The sequence below is a fragment of the Pteropus medius genome, unplaced genomic scaffold (assembly GCF_902729225.1).
Source record: "Pteropus medius unplaced genomic scaffold, Ma_sr-lr_union100, whole genome shotgun sequence".
Lineage (NCBI taxonomy): Eukaryota > Metazoa > Chordata > Mammalia > Chiroptera > Pteropodidae > Pteropus > Pteropus medius.
The window spans coordinates 4525507-4545104 of NW_024349505.1; the positions used below are offsets into that span (position 1 = coordinate 4525507).

At 32.7% G+C, this 19598-nt stretch overlaps 1 pseudogene; it reads left to right on the forward strand.

Annotated features, from left to right (window-relative positions):
- The first annotated feature begins 6415 nt into the window (after positions 1-6415).
- On the forward strand, positions 6416-6534 carry LOC120618152 (uncharacterized; annotated as a pseudogene).
- The last annotated feature ends 13064 nt before the right edge of the window (positions 6535-19598 follow it).

Below are 19598 nucleotides of genomic sequence, written 5' to 3' on the forward strand. Positions count from 1 at the left end.
AACTGCTACACCTTTAGACCCATTGCAGCATTTACATCGGGCCATGCTTCCTTGTGGCTGCTCCCAGCTCATGACTGAGCACAATGGGGGCTAAAACATGACATGACATTGGTGCCCAGTGCAGGATGAAAATCTAGCTCAAGAACTTTCTCAGAACTGAGCTTCAATATAAGTCTCTTTCTACACAACCCTTCCCTCTATCCTTTTTCAGGCGTCAGACCTATATTTCAGTCTAAAAGTTCTGCTTGCCTGCTCTTGTTACCTCCTATCTTTCACGGGCATTTTATCCAATAAACTTCTTGCATATCTAATCTCATTTTAGGTGGCTGCTTCTTGGAAGAATTGAATTGCCAGTGTTGTGATGTTATTAAAAGCAGAGAACGAGGCCTCAAATGGCATGCAGTTTACTGCAAGGTTAACTTGGTCATGTTTTAGCCTTACATCTAATGCTGTGAGTCTCTCTTCTATTGTATTCCTTGAAGATTTGAATTATCAAAGCATTCAGCAAGAAAGTAGCTCAGTTCTCCTCCCCTTCATTCTTTACAATAAGAATGTGTTCAACATTTGTTTTCAAGTTCCTCTCTCATACAATTTTCATTAATTAATCCCAAGAGATTTTTCGAACCAAAAACATGAACTGGTCAATAAATATATAGGTACATTCAGGAATGTCAGATATATAAAGGAAATCAGGGATGTCCAGGCATTATTAAAGACCATGCTATAGACAGAAGGTTGCTCACCTTCCCACAGGCCACTGTCAGAAACACACTATACGCTGATGGTCAGAACAGATCACAGATTTGGTGACTGCCTTAGTGCCACTAGCCCTGAAAATATTTTATAGACCTTTAGCACTAAACAATGTGGGTCTAACAACAATATCAAAAATCATATTTCAGCAGGAAATATCATTCTTTTCTCAGTGTGGGCATTCAGATTATTGATTTACAGCACATTAATTTAGAATGAGAGCACATATTTTTCTTTTTCATTTTGTCCCTATGATTACCACCCTTTGTTCCCTCCAGATATGTTCAGGTTCTACACATGTATTACCACCTTGATATTAATAGATAAGAGCAAAATTTCTTAACCACCTGAAATCATGGTTATGATGCATACATTTGTAGAAACTCTCAGCTTTCTTTCTTGTATGTTTATATTTCATCTTAGCCTTTTAGCTTCTGATGTTTCTTTCTTTCTTTTTTTTTTTTTTTTTACTTCTTAAACTGAAAATGCTGTAGATTCTATTCTTTGAAATTTTGAAATCTTATCACTATGTATTGGCTATTCATAAATGCTTTCAATCCTGTCGGTCACCTCAAAAACAATTTAAAATGGCATAAACCTTAGTATGTAGGATAAAATAATATTTAAATATGTCCTTTGAGTGTAAAAGATATAAGTATATAAAGCTTACCTGGCATTTCCAGACCACTCAAACTTGTCCCTCTTCTGAACTCCAGTCACTTTTGGATCTAGGCATATGATTTTTTGAATCTTTAACTACAAAAGATTGTTTACATCTTATCTCCCTACTAAATTGTAAATCTTTTTGAGAAGGTGTTATTCACATAGTACTATAAGTCCTCCTTTCGATAAAGCAGGAGTGAGTCATGTGTAACTTTAGTATACCCAGGCAGGAATAAGCCTTGTTAAGTCTTCACCTGAATTCTCATCTCTCCCAATATAGACTGACCAAAGTGACCTGATTTGGGAGCTGGTCATGGACTTTCTGACAGGAGCTGGATTCCTTAGGATCAAAATGAGGGCAGAGGAAGCCTGAAAAGATGTCCCAGTTGCAAAAAAAAAAATTGACTCTAAATATGCTCTAATGTACAGTGTGGTATCTGCAGTTAATAATACTGTATCATATCCTTAAAAGTTGTTAAGAGAGTAAATCTTAAATAGTCTCACAACAAAAAAGAAATGGCAATTATGTGAGGTGGTTATGAGTATGTCAACTAACTTTATTCTGGGAACCATTTCACAGTATATAAATGTATCAAATCATCATTTTGTATATCTTAAACTTATATGATGTTATATGTCAATTATATCTCAATAAAGCTGGAAAAAATAATCTAAGTCATTTTCAAATACCACAAACTTTACTTTTTAAATCTTACTCTCATTGTGTAGATCTCACTGGTCTGTCACTGTGTGGTTCTGCGTGTGCTATTTAGAGAAGCAGCAACTTTTCTAGATTTCTCTGTGTAAAATTCTTTCCCTTAAAAATTCCAATTACCATTGTTCTGGTAATTCCTTTTAAATATATCATATTTATTGTCAAATCAAAGTTTCCCAAGAGCTTAACTTATACTCATTAAGTTGAGAATGTACATAACTGGCCATGTTTATGTCCAGGATTGATCAAATAATCACCCATAGCAGTTGATTTTCAAACTAGAGTCAGTATATTCAAAGGCATCTAACAGTTCATTATGGGATTATAACATTTTACTTTCCATTTTAATATTAACTAAGAAATTAACAAAATATATTCTAGATATGTACTGACCAATACGGCAGCCACTAGTCATGATTATCTAAATTTAAATGTAAATTTATTTAAGTTAAATAAAATTAACATTCAGTTTCCCAGTCGCATTAGTCACATTTCAGACACTCATTAGCCATCTGGGGCTAGTAGCTACCACATTAGACAGTGCAGATATTGGGTATTTCCATGCTGCAGAAAGTTCTATTGGACAGTGCTGCTTTGTATCATTTAAATAACGCTCTAATAACACTGTATGTATAGCCACAGTTTGGGTATTTAGGTTTACATTTACTTGGCATCATGTAGTAGTGCTACTGCAATTATCACAACCTAATGGGAAAAAAATAACTGAAGCACATTAATGTGTAAAAAATATATATGCTTGCAAATGAAGAACAAATGACATTGAGAGTTCTATAGAAATGTTTTAGTAAAGTACTGGGCAAAGAGGGTACTCACATGTGGAATGCAGAAGAACGTTCCCAAGAAATTTTAGTTTGCCATTTACATTCAAAAAATCAACTTTATGTAACAAATTAAATTAGTATTATTTGAATATTATTATTTAATAGTTATATTTTATTAGTGATAGTTTTGGTGTTCAAATTCAAATATGAGTCATAGGTATAAAAAGTTTATAGCTAGTTTATGTTAAATAACACCAAAATAAATATTTAAGTCAACAGTGGGGGTACTCAAAATTTTGCTTTTTAAGGGAGCTCTATTCATTACATTAGTGTAAAAAACACTGAACAAACACACAGAGGACATTAACAGCTGAGAGCGACTTCTGAATTGTGCATAATTAGCATTCCATATAAACTGGAATTTCATACTCCAGTACAAGGCTTTAAAACCTACTCTGAACAGCAGAGAGCCAAAAATCTTCTCCTCTCAGGCAGTAAAGAGAGAATACAGGGGAAGAAGATTCCAGGGTCCTTCCTAGATTATCTCCAGCCCCTAACTCCTTCTCTTCAAATTGGACATAATTAGTTACATGTTCCATGTTCAGCCACACAGCATTCAACCATCTCATTTTATTTTGTGCATTCTCTGGGTTAATATGTGTTTCTTCAACTTTATTATCAAGTATGTGCAGCTAAAGGTAGAATGAGACATCAAAGCAGGGTTAATAATTTTCCACAGAAATTCAGAGGTTACTCATGTTTTTTTGGACATCTTTGTTCATGAAACAAGTCATACTTTATGAGGTTTACTACTGGGACTATCACTGTACAATTTCATAAGTCAAATAAGGAACCTTAATACTTTAATATTATAGTCCCATTTCTGGATTCTAAAAGATAAAACGGAACTCACAGGAGAGCAGAATATGAAATTTCATAAGCCTAATTCAAAGAAATAGGGTGAAATTTTCATTGAAAAAGGTTTCCTATTTTTGTAAAAATAACACATGTGGCTATCTCATGTCACATACACACAGACACACACACCCTATAGCTATACATACATATCTTATATGAGAAATAAAAATGATACAGACATGTTTTTTACATAAATTACATATACATATATGTGTATGTTTAAATCTTTCTGAGTTTTCTGAGCAATCGTTAGACTATTATAGTAATTGGAAGTTGCATAATTAACTTTGCTTTTCATTAGTTCTGTTTTTTACCTTGGGTTCAATTAAATAAAATCTTAAATATTTGTGGGTAACCTAACATGGGTTTTAATTATGATTTAATGTAAAGATCTCAAATACCTCTGCCTCTCTGCTTTCATGATAATTAAATCTTGATAAAGGTTTTATTGCACAGCGAAATTCTTTGAATATGCAATCACTGACCTACTAGTATTAATAGGATATTTGTTTAAAGATATCTCACGAACTGAACTGTGGAAATAGCTTGTGTCATTGCTATGCCATCATCTAGATAGACTATCTGCACTGAAAATTCAAGATTAAGTTATTCTAACTATTGTGAAATACATCCAAGTCACAAAAGGCTGGGGTTTTTGCATAGAGAGTTTAAAGCCCCATTAACATCCCTCCTCCCTATACCTCTCTATACCCCAACCCCTAATTCCCAATCCCACCACTGTTGATTTCTATATTTTGAGCCGCTATTGGCTTACAAGATAAAGGCTATGAATATTGTCTCCTGTGGCTTCAGGGTTAAAGTAGCTAAATGTAGATGTTCTTACATAAAATGCTTCTATAACTAATATTTTTAAAGGTAACTACTAATATAAACTGATTGAAGTAGTATTTGTCAATTTAGAGGTAAGGAGCTTTCCAGTCACCCTGCTAAAAAGCCTACAAATTATTTTGGAAAAAGTTATTTACAAATATAATGTAGCCCTGAAAGTTCCCTTCATGTTCCTCTAATCAACCTATGTACTTAATTCTTCCAATAATATTTATATCTTTTTATTTTCTAAACTAAGAGAATTTAGCTTTTACTTCATTAACTTTAAAAATAAATCTATTGAACTCCACATATCCCCTGTCCGGAGGTTTTGCAGAATAAGGCCCACCTAAAGGAAAACGTAGGTGTTTGTTTGTTGTTTGTTTGTTTGTTTTTTGAGTTCTTATTTTTTTCATCTTTTTTGTGTGTTTCAAATATTTTCTGTTGTTTTTTTATAAAATCTTCTTCCTGATCTCTATGGGCAAATTCCAGAATTTTAGACTACTTTTATACTGATTTAAAAAATATATGAGGCAATAAGTATTTATCTGTATTACTGGAGAGTCTAGTTGGCAACAAAACACAAGTCAAAAATCTAGAAATGTCAAACTAATATCAACTCTGGGAGAAACTAATCCCAAATTCTCATGTTTCTTACATTTAAAATTGGAATGGGGTTATTGGGAGGCAGCCAACAAAAACCATAGTAAGTAATCTTGTAAGTATATGTGAATAACAAAAAGGCAAAAAGCCCAAACTTATATTATTTCATTTTCTAAAAATAATATTTTCTTATCACAGCTTTTTCTTGGATTCTCATTTTTTTCTTTTATAGGAAATTTAAGGTTAATGTGTTAAATACCACATTAAGACTGACGCAATGAGTAGATGCCTAAGGTGCAAACTACACATGACACAAATCACTTCATTTGATTTTGAAAGGTAGTTAAAGAGCGTCATCACCTCAGAGCCACGTGGAACATGTAACTAATTAGTGGAAGGTTTCTGAAATAAAATCACACATACAGGCAGAAGAGTAGGCAGCAGCAGTCTCCTGTAGAATAAGAGAAGGAATAGAAGAAATGTATAATATCTCTATTTGCTGAGTGCCTTTTTTACATGCCAGCTATTCTATAATCCTCACTGCAACAGCCTGAATTCATACCAGTCTTAGTACTTATCACAGGAGGGCAATCATCTATTTATCTTCTTCCCTGGGATATAAGTTCATTGAGTATAAGATCAAATATTATTTATTATCTACTTATGACTAAACATTACCTGCCAGTGACAAGTACAAAGCAGGCAATCAATATATATTTATTGACTGAATGAACAAGCCAATGTGCTAACAATTAATATTCCCATTTGAAGAATAAGGAGACTACAGCTCAAAGTGATTAAGTGATGTATCCAGGTCACATAGATCACATGGGTTGGTAAGTAACTGAAGGAACATACGAATCCAAGCCTATCTGACTTCAGAGAACCAGGCTTTCTACAACACCAAGCGCTCCATGGAAACCAAAGTGGGACCAAGCCTCAGAGAGTGTCCTTAGATATTTTGTGGAAGGATGGCCATGGAAGAGAAAACTTTCAAGCATACCTGCCGGAAACTGAAGACCTCAGAGAAGTAAAAATGGACATAGTAATTTCATTTCTGGGTACAGTTCAAACCAGAGTAAAATCAGAAGACTGGGATGGGGAAGGTCTTGCATTTGTTTCCTGGCAGCTTCCTTAATAATGGCTTTTCCTGGTCTAAGGCCATGCTACCCTGAACGTGCCTGATCTCCCCTGATCTCAGAAGCTAAGCAGAGTCAGGCCTGGTTAGTACTTGGATGAGAGATCACCTAGGAATACTGGGTGCTGTAGGTGTCAAAAAGAAAATTAATAATAATAATAATAATAATAATAATAATGGCTTTTCCTCTCCAACAGCCTGTATGTGTTTGCTTTTCTCTTTTCTTCTTTCCTGCCTCTCTCACCACAGCTTCTTTCCTTATATGGCCCAAATTTCCAGGGACATAACACTATACAAGGATCAGGAGAAGCAGCCAAAAGGACATGGTTGATAGCACAGACTCTGGAGTCCAGCTACCAGAGTTCCATTCCAGCTCAGCTCCATTCTAACCAGGAGACATTATTTAACCTCCATTCTAACCAGGTGACATTATTTAACCAAGAAAATTATTTAACCTCTTCTGTTCTAATTGCTTTATCTGGGAAATGAGGCTGTTAATAATAGAACCTACCCATTGCTATAAAAATAAGTTAATACATGTCAGTTGCTTAGCACAGTATCTGGCACATGGTTGGAACTTAATGAAGAATAGCCATTACCACCTCTGTAGCCCTACAATTCAGGACCAGAGCATAGTGAAGCTCATTAATCCCCAAACACATCTGTCATACTCCAGATTAGCCTTGGTATATAAGGATCCAACATAAAATTCTTTTCCTGGAGGAAGAAATTAAGTGTCAATAGAAGCAAATGAAAGGAATCTCAGTAGCTTATACTAACGCCTTCTAATCTAAATGGCTAATGGCTTGGGAAATAGGCAGCTATATTTGTGGTCCTTCCTCCATACCAGCCACTCCATGTAAAAGCCTCTTCTGTGTCTGGCTAGAGTAACAGAAAGAACAGTCTTTCCTCAGTGTTCTTCTCAAGCATCTGTCCTTCTAATAGTATCACAAGTTCATTTCAAGTCAATAATGAATCCCCTCATCCTTCAATCTGGAAAGCTAAAGACTAGAGAGAACCTGTACACAGGAAGCCAGCCCAATTTATTCAGAGCCATTTACTTAGCTATGTGTCATCATCAACAAAAGCAATGAGTAGAGCAAGAGAGGAATAGGGGAAAGACTAGCTAAATACAGCCTTATTTTTCTCAGGTAACATCACATTCAAGGGTACAAAGTCTAGGGTTGTTGCAAAGAGTTCTAAAGAACTTTTTCTATACTCACATTCTGCCTTCTTTAAGATGAATCTTTCAATTCTTTAGTTATAATATGGCCCTGTAATGCCAGTCATTGAATAAAAGACCACAGAAGAAGAAATGAGAGCAAAGGACAGAAAGTTGAACAGCCAGCAAAATATAGCTCTTATAAAACAGCCTTCACTAAACCTCTACCCAATGACTTGCATATATACATCTTCTTGGCCAAAAATATTATGTTCGATCACATAAAATTGCTGATCCTCAACTATGTTTACACACATAAATAAATATATATGATTCAATGTAATAAGGCATATGGCAACCACTAGCAACAAGAGAGGCTGAGAGATAGGATGTTTTATCTGAACCTATTGGCACTGAACAGAATCGGAGTTCTGTCAGTACAAATAAATGGCTGAATGAATACTGAGTAAAAAACTAGCAGTGTCTCCCACATTCACCAAAGTGGTCTATATTAATATCAAAAAAACAGATTGTAAAACAAAAAGCACTGTTAAGGACAAAGAGGACATGACATAAGGATAAGTACAATTAACAAGAAAATACATTTAATAACAGAGGTTCAAAATACATAAAGCACTGTTAACAGAAAAACAAAAATAAATTAAAAATCTACCTTCAGAGTGGAAGATTTTCGTATACTTTTCTCAGTAATTGATTCAATAAGGTGAGCAATATGATTAGCAAACTGGATCCGCGGACATATACAGAACTCTGTTTCATTAAAGAGATCATTTTCCCTCAAGCACAGTGGAAACTTTTAGAAAACGGCATTTTGAGCCATTAAACTCATCTCAACGTATGTCAAAGAATTAGTATAAACAATCCATGTTTTCTGACAATGATATGATTCAGTTAGAAATTAATTTTTTAAGTTTAAGAAATAATTTTTAAAAATCCATATGTAGAGAAAGTAATTTAATGTAGTCCTTAAAAATTTATGAATTAAAGATGACATCATATCTATCAGGAAATACTTATAAATAAATGGTACCAAGTAAGATATATATCAAACATAGTGGTAGATAGCCAAAGTAGTAGAGTAACATTTATAATCTTAACTGTATCTATTAGAAAATGAAAAATGGAAAGTCAGAGAACCAAACATTAACCTTAAGTTATTAAAAGAACAAAAAAAAATCCAAAGAAAATAAGAGAGATGAGAGCAAAAATTAATTTTAAAGGAAATATATTTTGAAATATTAGAATAATGTTAATATTAGATATTTGAAGACAAAATACTCGAATCTTGAAAAAACGATCATGAAAAATAAGAGAAAAGATATAATTAAATAGAAATGAAGTAAGGAGCATAATACAGATAAAATAGGTATTTTAAAAATAAGAATACTATGTACAACTTTATGCCATCCAAATTCAACATACAACTGAAATTCATTACTGTCTTTAAAATGTAACATAAAATTGAATTCAAAAATAAATGAAAAACTTAAAAAGGTTTATAATCATTTTAAATTTTGAATCACTAGTTCAGTATCTACACACACATAAACACACATGCACACACTTCACAGTAAGCCCAGACAGTTTTACAGATGAATTCTACAAACATTAAATAACAAATAACTACCATAATAAACTCTTAGAGACAATAAAAAATGAAAGAACATTCCTTTTATGGAGTTAACATTTTATGACAGTAATAATCTTCATACCAAAATCTAACCAGAAAAAAAAAAAAAAAAAAAACAGGATATAAAATTAAAATTTAATATTATCATAGAATCACTAAAGGCATACTTGAAATGAGCAGTCATGAATTTAAAGTAAATTCACTCTATGATTTTGCTTCCCGGCTACATTCATTTTAATGAAAGCAGGTGCAAAGTATGTAGAGAGTTAGATTTAACCAGGGTGGTGGTTTTGCCAAACAAATTGGAAGAAGCAAGAGAGCACACAAAAGAGAATAATTATAATGACAAGTCGCAGAACAATTCTGAATAAGAAAAGAATAAAGGAGAGCAGAGTGATGATGGATGATTAAAAAGGTAATAGGGTCAATCAACTGTAGTCCCTGGTGGGGATGGAAATTGAATTTATCAGTAATTTTGAGAGGTAGAAAAGGCAATATAAGTATCGCATTTCAGCATGATGAAACTGATACTGATATGTTAGTGGACTTTTATAAAGTGAATATATACAGTGAGTAACTAGTAGAGTTTTCACTTCAACCAGAAAATTCTGGCTCTCAATTCTTTATACTGGTCTCACTACATTATACAGACCCATCGTACACTGACCTACAGTTTTTCCTGATATTCCTAGTTACTGCTATTTCTCAGGGGTTAATTCTCATCTAAGGTCAACTCAGGATTCCCACATCAGATTTCGTTCAGATTTTAGTGTCATTTTGATAGTATTTTAAATTCTAACTTTCTAAAATAAATATTTACTTTCAGAAAAGAGGAAATATCTCTTTAAAAATAAAATTAGTTCTACTGCCATAAAATGCCCATACTTGATAAGAATGGAAAAGCAGCCCAACATTCTCCAAATCCATTTACATTCTATTCCAATTTTTCTTCAATCTTTCTCCTTTTATTATAACCCAATCACAATGTTCATTTGCTCTTTTTAGGAATTTTAAATTTTGAACACACTATTTACTACTCACGATTTTGCTGTTTCTTGGTTCTATACAAGAGTTTGACTAAAAAGTGCCAAGAATCTTCTTCCCTAGGTGCCTATAAATCTTCTAAAATTATTACCTATTTGTGTGACAATCTTCCTCCCCCTTGCTAATCTTACCAAGAATTCCTTCAAAGTCATCAAACTTGAAATATGTATTTATAGTCATTGTCTTATAAGATCTTCAGAATGAAGGACTTGTTTGGACATTTTTTTGTACAACCTGACATTTATTCTTCTGCCAGTATCAATAAATGAGAACAAGTGCAATTATATGTGTCATCATTCAGAAAATTGACAAAAACGACTAGAGAGTTGATTTTGAAGTAAACCAGTTATCATTTAGTATCAAGGTCAGAAAATTTATAGTAGTTTGGTTGATTTATCTTCTGGGTTGTGTGCCAGCTTCTTTGTATTATTAGTTTTTTAAAAAGTGTAACCTAAGATACGCACATTCAGGCTCGCCACCACCAGTGTATTAACATCTTGGAGGGCACTCCCTACATATGTAAATATAATCAAGGGGAAATTCCACAAAAATTGTGTTTCTAAGATATTATTGTAAAGGAACAAAAAGTGCCCTAGAGAAATAAAAATAAAACACCTTTTATAATTGGAATGCAGAATTCTGACTGTGCTCAATGTCGAAATTGCTGTCCTAAGGAGAATCTGTTTAGAAAATAGTTATCTTGATATTTTCTTCATTTTTATCCCTTATTATCACTCCTACATCTTGATATTTCCTTCTTTTTTTCCCTCCCTTTGTATTACTCCTTAAAAACCTTATTTTCTCTTTTTTTCCTTCCTTATTTCACCATACAATTTTTCTCTTAGACTTATTTATTTTTGATTTCTCAGTAGTTTACCTACTTGATTTCTATACAATATTGAATTCCTGCCAGTTCTGTAAAACTCATTTCATATTACTTTAAAGTGTGATTTTTTTTTTCAAATCTCAGATGCAGTAAACATGAAATGTGTGATGTGGATGTGGAAATTACAGTCACTGCATTTGTTTGGTTAAGACAATTACTTGCAGAGGCAGCTTCAGTTTTATCTAGTAAAAAAATTCAATGATCATTGTAAATAAGGCGAGAGTTAAAAAAGAAATAACATCTGTCTACCAGTGGCTCTTCATGGCACCTATCATCACCAAGGAGTCAATGCTGGAGGGAGAAGTGTCAAAGAGAATGAGAATGGAGAATTGATAACTAACATTCCTATGAGATTATTGCTGGACAAGAGGCAGAAAAATAATATCAAGCAAACATTTCAAATAAGAGACAGCTGCACACAAGAGGCAATTCTGAGAGCTTTTATCACAATAAAATAAATGTGGTTTTTTGGGTTTTTTTTTTTTTAAATGACAGTCTATGAATTCAAGCCTCTAGAGGTTTCAAAGAGATCTGATAAGCAAAGGTTGATGTAAAAGAAACAAGTTGACAGTGCCCAGGATTTACACATAATTTTTTAATGTATACATTATTTTCAAATCTCATTTTGTCTCTTCTCTAACTCAGAAATTTATATGAGGTGTTTAGGAGAAGACCCAAGGTTATTAAATGAGAAGCAGCTTAGTACAACCCCAATGAAATCACATAGCTGTTCCAGAGCCGTGGAGGCATAAAATGGATGTTGGTGAGAGAACCCAATGTCTAGTGCAATCTTATATCTTAAGACCATCTATAGATATACAAGAATTAGGGGGAGTAAAGATAAACTACAAGAGAAATCTTAAGAAACCAGGATATCTACTTTGGCCATATAATGTGTTTTGATGGGCTCTGTAGATTTACTTCCACTGAAGGTCATGCTCAAAAGAGACCATAATGCTCAGATGGGTAATACTGGCAAGAACTCTACTGTCATGTGACAGCAGCATATGACTTGGGGCATAATCTTGTATATCTTCTACCTAGCAGTCCCTCAGGATATTGTTTTATCTCTATCATCTGGTGAAATCTGTGAAAGCCTAGAGCATTAGAGTTTCCTGTTGAGGGTGAGGCACATGAAAAATTAATCAAAGAAAATCCAGAAATCCTTGACCTAAATTAAACTGATATTAGATAGCAATTTGTATAGCTGTTTGCTGTACATTTTTATTTTGCTTGAATTTATTTTATTTTTTTCTTAATATTTATTTTTCAATTAGAGTTGACCTTCAATATTATTTTATGTTAGTTTCAGGTGTACAGCGTAGTGGTTAGACACATATAATTTATGAAGTGATCTCCCTGATTAAGTCTAGTACGCATAAACATTCTTGAAAAGATAGTTCAGAATAAAGCAAATCCACTGACTCACTTTGTAAGACATGCAGAAACACAAAAGATGCATGGGGAATGGTCTCACAACATAGCCTTTCACTGAATGGCTACCCAGAAGACTAATATTTCTTTTAAAAAATCCATAGGCCAAAGCAAGAACCCCTATCCCATACCTTCTATACCCTCAGAGACAGGTTTTGCAAAAATAAATATTCCAGATGCAGTTTTCAGGGCTTGATGCAATTTTTATCTCCCCTTGCTCTTAGCTACCATTTTGCAATAACAAAGGGACTCTCTTTCATAGTAAAATGCTCCGTAATGCTTACTGAGTCTTTTTATATGCCAGGCATCTTGCCACAAACTCTAAATGCCTTACATCATTTAAGGCTTGCAATAAGCTCATAAGTGAGATATTATCATCCCTATCTTAGAAATAAAGAAACAAGATTTCCAGTCAGACTGTACAATAAATTCTCTCTGTAAGCTGCATGAAATCATACATATGCACACACATACCCATGCATGCACATATACACATAGCCTACACTGACTGATATTCCAAAAAATTGATAAAATTTTAAAAGAAACATTATAAAGATGTACTCATTCTCAAATACAAAATTAATGTACCTAATAAGTAACAAAAACAAAAAGCAGTAAATAGGGCTATAGGTACAGCCTTCTAGGCTCTAGGTCTGAAAGTGGGAAATGGAATTTAACTGCTGAAGGATATTGGAACTAAAATACCCCACACGTGGTAGGGTTCCATAGCCAAAATTATTGCTTAAAATGGGGATTCGGTAGAATGCTACCCTAATGGTAGAAGAGGACTGAGAAAAGATGACAAGATATGTTTAAATAGAAACATAATTAGCAAAAACGCCTCCCTCCCAGCTTCTGGGCTTAGTTGCCCAGTGGTTTAGTGACTGTGCAAAATACCAACATGGGCCAGGAGCACAGAGCATATAAAACAATCCTAGACAAATGATTTAATTAAAGTAAATAAAAGTGAGTATGAGGAAAAAAAGAAGAGTGACAAATAAGAAACTAAAACAAGGTGATAGACTTAAATCCAGTCATATCAATAATTATATTAAAATTTAATGTGATAAACCATCCAATTAGAAAACAGAGATTTTCAGAAGAGATTTTATTAAAAATCCAACTACTTATAGTCTATAAGAAACACACTTTAAATATAAGGACACAGATGGGTTAAAAGAAAAAGATGGAAATAACATATACCATAGAAAGACTAATCAAAAGAAACTGAATATGACTTGATTAGTATCAGATAAAGAAAACTTTAAAACAAAAAAATATTTCCCAAAAGAAGGAAAGGCATTTCATAATAATAACATGTTACCAAGAAAATAGTAACTCTTAATGTATAAGACACTTAAACAGAGCATCAAAGTAAAAGAAACAAAAATTAACAAAATTAAAGGAAGAAAAAGGTAGAAAAATCATGGTTGGAGACTGATATTCTTCTATCAATGATTGATAGAATAATCAGACTAAACAATCAATACAAATTTGAAGGAAAATTTGAATAACACTGTCAACCAACTTGTCTTGAACAAATCATAATGCAACAAACTGGGCAACCTGTAGGATACAAAATCTTCTCAAATGCATGTAGACTACCCACCAAGATAGACCATATGAGTCATAAACTAAGCCTCAAAAATTCTCAAAGCATTGAAATTACATAAAGTATATTATTTGACCACAGAGGAATGTAATTGGAACTCAACAACAATAATGTGCCTAGAAAATTCCCAAGTATTTGCTAATTAAGTATACACTTCTTAATAACCTATCGGTCAATGAGGAAATCACAAATGAAGTTAGTAAATACTTTAAGCTTAATAGAAGCACAATATGTCAAACTGAAATGCCGCTAATGATGTGCTAAGAGGGAAATTCAGAGCTTTAAATGTTTATAATAGAAAACAATAAAAATCTAAAATCAAAGATCAAAGCTTTCACCTTAAGAAGCTAGAGATAAAAAAAAATTACCTAAGGTAAATAAAAGAAATAAAATAATAAACATAAAAATAGATAAAATTAATTTAAAAATACTGAAGATTAATTAAATGGAAAACAGACAATAAAGAAAAATCAATGAGAACAAAATCTGACTTCTTAAAAAGATAATAAAATTGATAACTCTAGCAATTCTTAAAGAGAGAAAACACTACTAATATCAAGAATGAAAAGTGGTACATCAACACAGATTTTATAAACATTAAAAATAAGGAAATATAATTAACACCTTTAGACTAATAAATTTGACAACGTAGATTTAAATGGACAAGTTTCATGAAACACACAACTTATCAAAACAAAAACAAAAAGAAATAGCATTATATCTGTTAAAGAAATTGATTATTTAAAACCTTCCTAAAAAGAAAATACTAACCCACATGACTTTGCTGGTAAATTGCAACAAACATTAAAGAAAAAAAGACCAATATCATACACTTTCAGAAAATAGAAGAAAGAACACTCCTCAACTCTTTTTAAAACCAAAAATACCTGAAAATCGAAACATGACAACGATATTATAAAGAACATAACAATCAAATAGCCTCAGAAACATAAATGTGAAAATACTTAACAAAATATTAGCAAATCGATCCAAAAGTATATTAACAAGGATAATACTTCAGGAAAGGAGGGATTAATTTTAATAATTCAAGAACTATATAATCTTAATAAATGCAATCAAAATATTAGTAAAAATCCAGCACTGCTTCATGATTTAAAAAAATTAAAAAAAAAAAACTCTCAGAAAAGTAGAATCGAAAGGAAATATCCTCAGTTTGACAGAAGACTATTGGTTTGTGAACTGGACCCTGAGAACACAGAGAGTAAATAGAGACCAAGGAGGCAGAACACCTCAGATGGGTAGGGGCCAGATTTATTAACCAAAGGAACTTACTTATGGGGCTTGTCTTAAGTGGCTGCAGGGTGAGTAGAGTTCTGCATTTGCCTGCAAAATCTTAAAGGTTTATCTAGAGGCTTTAACTGAGTTCAGTCACACTTTCAGTCCAGATAGTCTCAAAAACACCTACTCTCTCAAAGCTGCGTCCTAGAAACGGCTCCAGCGTGGGAATAGTAGGTGAAATGTACAATCCAAGGACAGGGGGTAGGGTGAGGAGCCTTCAATCGACCAAATCCAGCTCCTGGGTCAACCAGCGGTCACATCCTTTCAATGACCTCCTCCAACAAAGACTTCTACGAAAAATCTACATCAAACACACTTATTATTAACATATTAAACACTTGGTCACTAAGGTCCCAAAAAAAGAGCAAGTATGTTTGCTCTCAGCACTTCTGTTCAGGCTGTACTGGGGTTCTATCTCATGTAATATTAGATTTTAAATGAAAATTACGGAATTTGTGAAAGTAAAAGTAAAACGTCATTATTTTTAAATTAAGTAAAAGTATACCTAGAAAATACAAAGGATCTATCAAAGAAACTAATGGATCTAACATGTTAATTTAACCAAGTCTTAGGATACAAGGTCAATATACAAATTGTATTTATTTATACTAGCAACAAACACTGGATATTGAAATTTTTTACATAGATACATTTTGCAGTAGCATGAAAAAATCCGATCACCTGACAATAAATTTAACCAAAGACACAGAAGACCACTATGTAGAAAACTATAGAACATTACAAAAAGTTGCTGAAAGAAACTGGAAAAAAACCTAAATAAGGAGCTATACCATAGTAATGTGGGTTATTATAAGACTCAATATTATAAAGATATTATTTATCCCCATATTAATCTATAGATTCAATACAATTCCAGTCAAAATTCCAATAGGTTTTATATAGAAATTGAAAAGCCAATGAAGGACCTAGAATAATCAAAGCAATCCAGAAAAAGAAACATTGAAGGAAATATTGCCTGATTCTAATAGTTACTATAAAATTATAGTAATTAAGATGGTAATATATTGGCATAAATATAGAAAAACAGAACAGAATAGAACCTAGAAATGAGTGGGAGAGATAGGTATGGATTTCTTAAACCAAATCCAAAGAACACTAAATATAAAAGAAAAAACACAAACTATACATTAGAAAAATTAAAAACATCTGTCCATCAATAGATATTATTAAGAAAAACGACAAGCCAGAATGTGAGAAAATATCCACAATATATACATTCAACAACATAACTTTAAAAAATCAATAACAAGAAATATGACAACTCAATTAAAAATGGGCAAAAGTATTTGGATACTTTAAAAAACTGGGCATACAAATAGATGACATAAAAGTGAAAACAAGTTTTATATTATAGGTTATCAGTGAAATACAAATTAAAACCACTTGAAATACTGCTACACACCCACTAGAATGGCGACCATTAAAATGACAGACTATACAGAAGAATGTGGAGCAACTAGATCTTTCATATATTGCTGGTGGGAATATAAAATGGTACAACCATTTTGGAAAACTGTTTAGCAGGTTTTTAAACAAAAGTATACATACACTATGATCTAGCAATTCCACACTTGGGTATTAACTGAAAAATTGAAAATATGGTCTGTAAAAATGTTGATTGCAGCTTCATTCATAATAGCAAAAAATGGGAGGGAGGATGGGTTTATCTATCAACAGGAGAATGTGTGGCATCCCAAAATGCAATTGAAGAAAATATTTCAAGAAGTAGTAAACAACTATACCAAATTCTGAGATTTCATATAATTTAAGAACTGAATTAACCACTGGATTTAGGTAAGACATTGAAATCTATATAATAATAACTGGAAATTAAGTACAATCTTTAAAGTTATTTAATTACTAAATATTTCAATTGAGTAGAATTAACAATTAAACAACCAACAAACCAACTAAAGTTGTATCACAATTTATTTTCCATTCTTCTGCCTTATAATTCATTTCAATACACATTTGGGGGGAAAAAAGGGTATAATATTCTTCCTAAATTAGCTAATCTACAATTTTAGTGTTTCCATAATAAACAATTCATTTTCCTAATTATCATCTTATTTTAATATCCTTGAAATTCAATGTTAGCAGCTTTCACAATCATCAATTTTACATTTTTCTCTTGCAATAATTTACACGTATTCCCAAGTGACTCATGATAATTTCTACATATAAATTATATAAGATTTTTCACTTCATTATGTATATATATACTTATTTATATTATAAAGTGAAAATTTCATATAATATAAATCCAAATAAAATTCTTTGTTCACTTACTGATACAGTTATGCTGATAAGGTGGTAACTTGCATAAGTACATAAACATGCCAGAAATTACTTCAAAATGGACACTTAGCTATCTGGCTTGCCTAAGAGCAAGTATACAAGTGAAATGAGACCAGTTTGGAGAGTTGGTTAGGGCCAGTCTCTAGAAGACCGAAATGTCATCACAGAAATTTGACCTAAAATGTCAAGTGGTTAAACTAGATGACCTTTAAATACCTCCAACTTTGAATGTTTATAGCTCTGTGGTTCTAAGCGTATTTCTCTCTGGGATCATTATTCAGATGAGAAAGATGGTGTATCAGTTCCAGCAAAATTTCACTAAGCACTTAAGGAAACTATCTATCAAGCATTGCTCCCTTTAGAATAGTCCCCAAAGCATTTGAAACTGAAAAGTTGCAATTCTTGCCCTTAGTATCCAAGAAAAATGAGTAGAGGATAAATAAGAAAGTCGATGAGTTTATAATAATTTTTATGGTTGTTTTTCCCGTGTGTTTGAGCCATGCACATCTTAAAGGAAATCAGACATTGTATTACAAAGTTGATTCCTCCCACACTGTCATCCAGGGCCTGGCTCCTACCCTCGGAACTCTAAAGCACCTAGAAGCTCATGACTGAATCCATTTGAATACAGAGGATCAGCGTTGCTCAGGCAAGGCCCATGGTACTATGTAACATTACAGAACAGCCCTCAACTGGGAGCCAGGAGAACTGCATTTTAGTCCTGATAAATATGTGTTGCAATAGAAAAGAACATTCTCTGAATCTGTTTATTTGAAAACTTTTTTTCACACCTTTTCTTACATGTCTCCAGTTCCCACAAGTCTTTGAGTTCCTTGAGGACAAAAACCATGTTTATTTCATTTTCCCTCATATCCTAGTTCAATGTGTGCTTGGTGCTTTGCCTGGAAATGGAGTAATAAATATAAGGTTTACCCTCAACTCGTAAGTTAACAATAATAATACATGATAAATGTTCTTAAATTAGTAAGAGAACATGTCACAAAGATTCACCAGGCTCAGTGCAACTTATCCTTGACAATTAGCCTAGCATCTGAAAATGAGTTAAGGACCATTCCTCAAACCTGTACATTTTTCTGCGCATGCCTATATCAACACATTGATTACATTTTATTGGAATGATCTCCTTATGGTTCCTTTTTTATCTATGTACTTTTGAAAGACCAGACCTTTTTTTTTTTTTTAATTTTTGTATCATCCAGCATGTATCACAGGTTCTATTACTTTGTTTCTTAAGACTCGAATCACTTTATTTTTACATTTGAAGTACCTGAAGAGAATTCAGGTAATGATACTAAACAGACTTTGAAAACCACATGAAAGATCATGATGGGCTCAGAAATCAAGCAAAAATTGGAGTAATAAAATTTGAAAAAATTACCCAGGTAATTTCTCTATTGTTATTTCAGATTCTGCATTATACAGCACCTATGTAATTCTTCCCTTGATAACTTTAGTTGGTTTGTTGGTTGGTTAATTGTTAATTCAATCTCCAGTCTTCTTTGTGTGTCCTGCCGAGTTATGCGCTTCTGCATTTATTTTATAAAAATTGGATCATATATAGACTTCTCTGCCTTTCGCTTTTCCTATATAAGAAAATCCTTCTTTTTCAGCTTGTATAGATCTAGCTTATTCTTATCAGTGGTTACATAATATTCCATAGCATGTTATTCATTAGAGTAAATGGCTAAACTGCTAAAATAAAGATACCTGAACACTTCAATAACAAAACAAAAAAAGTTTATTTCTCTGTCATCTAATAGTTCCAGCTAG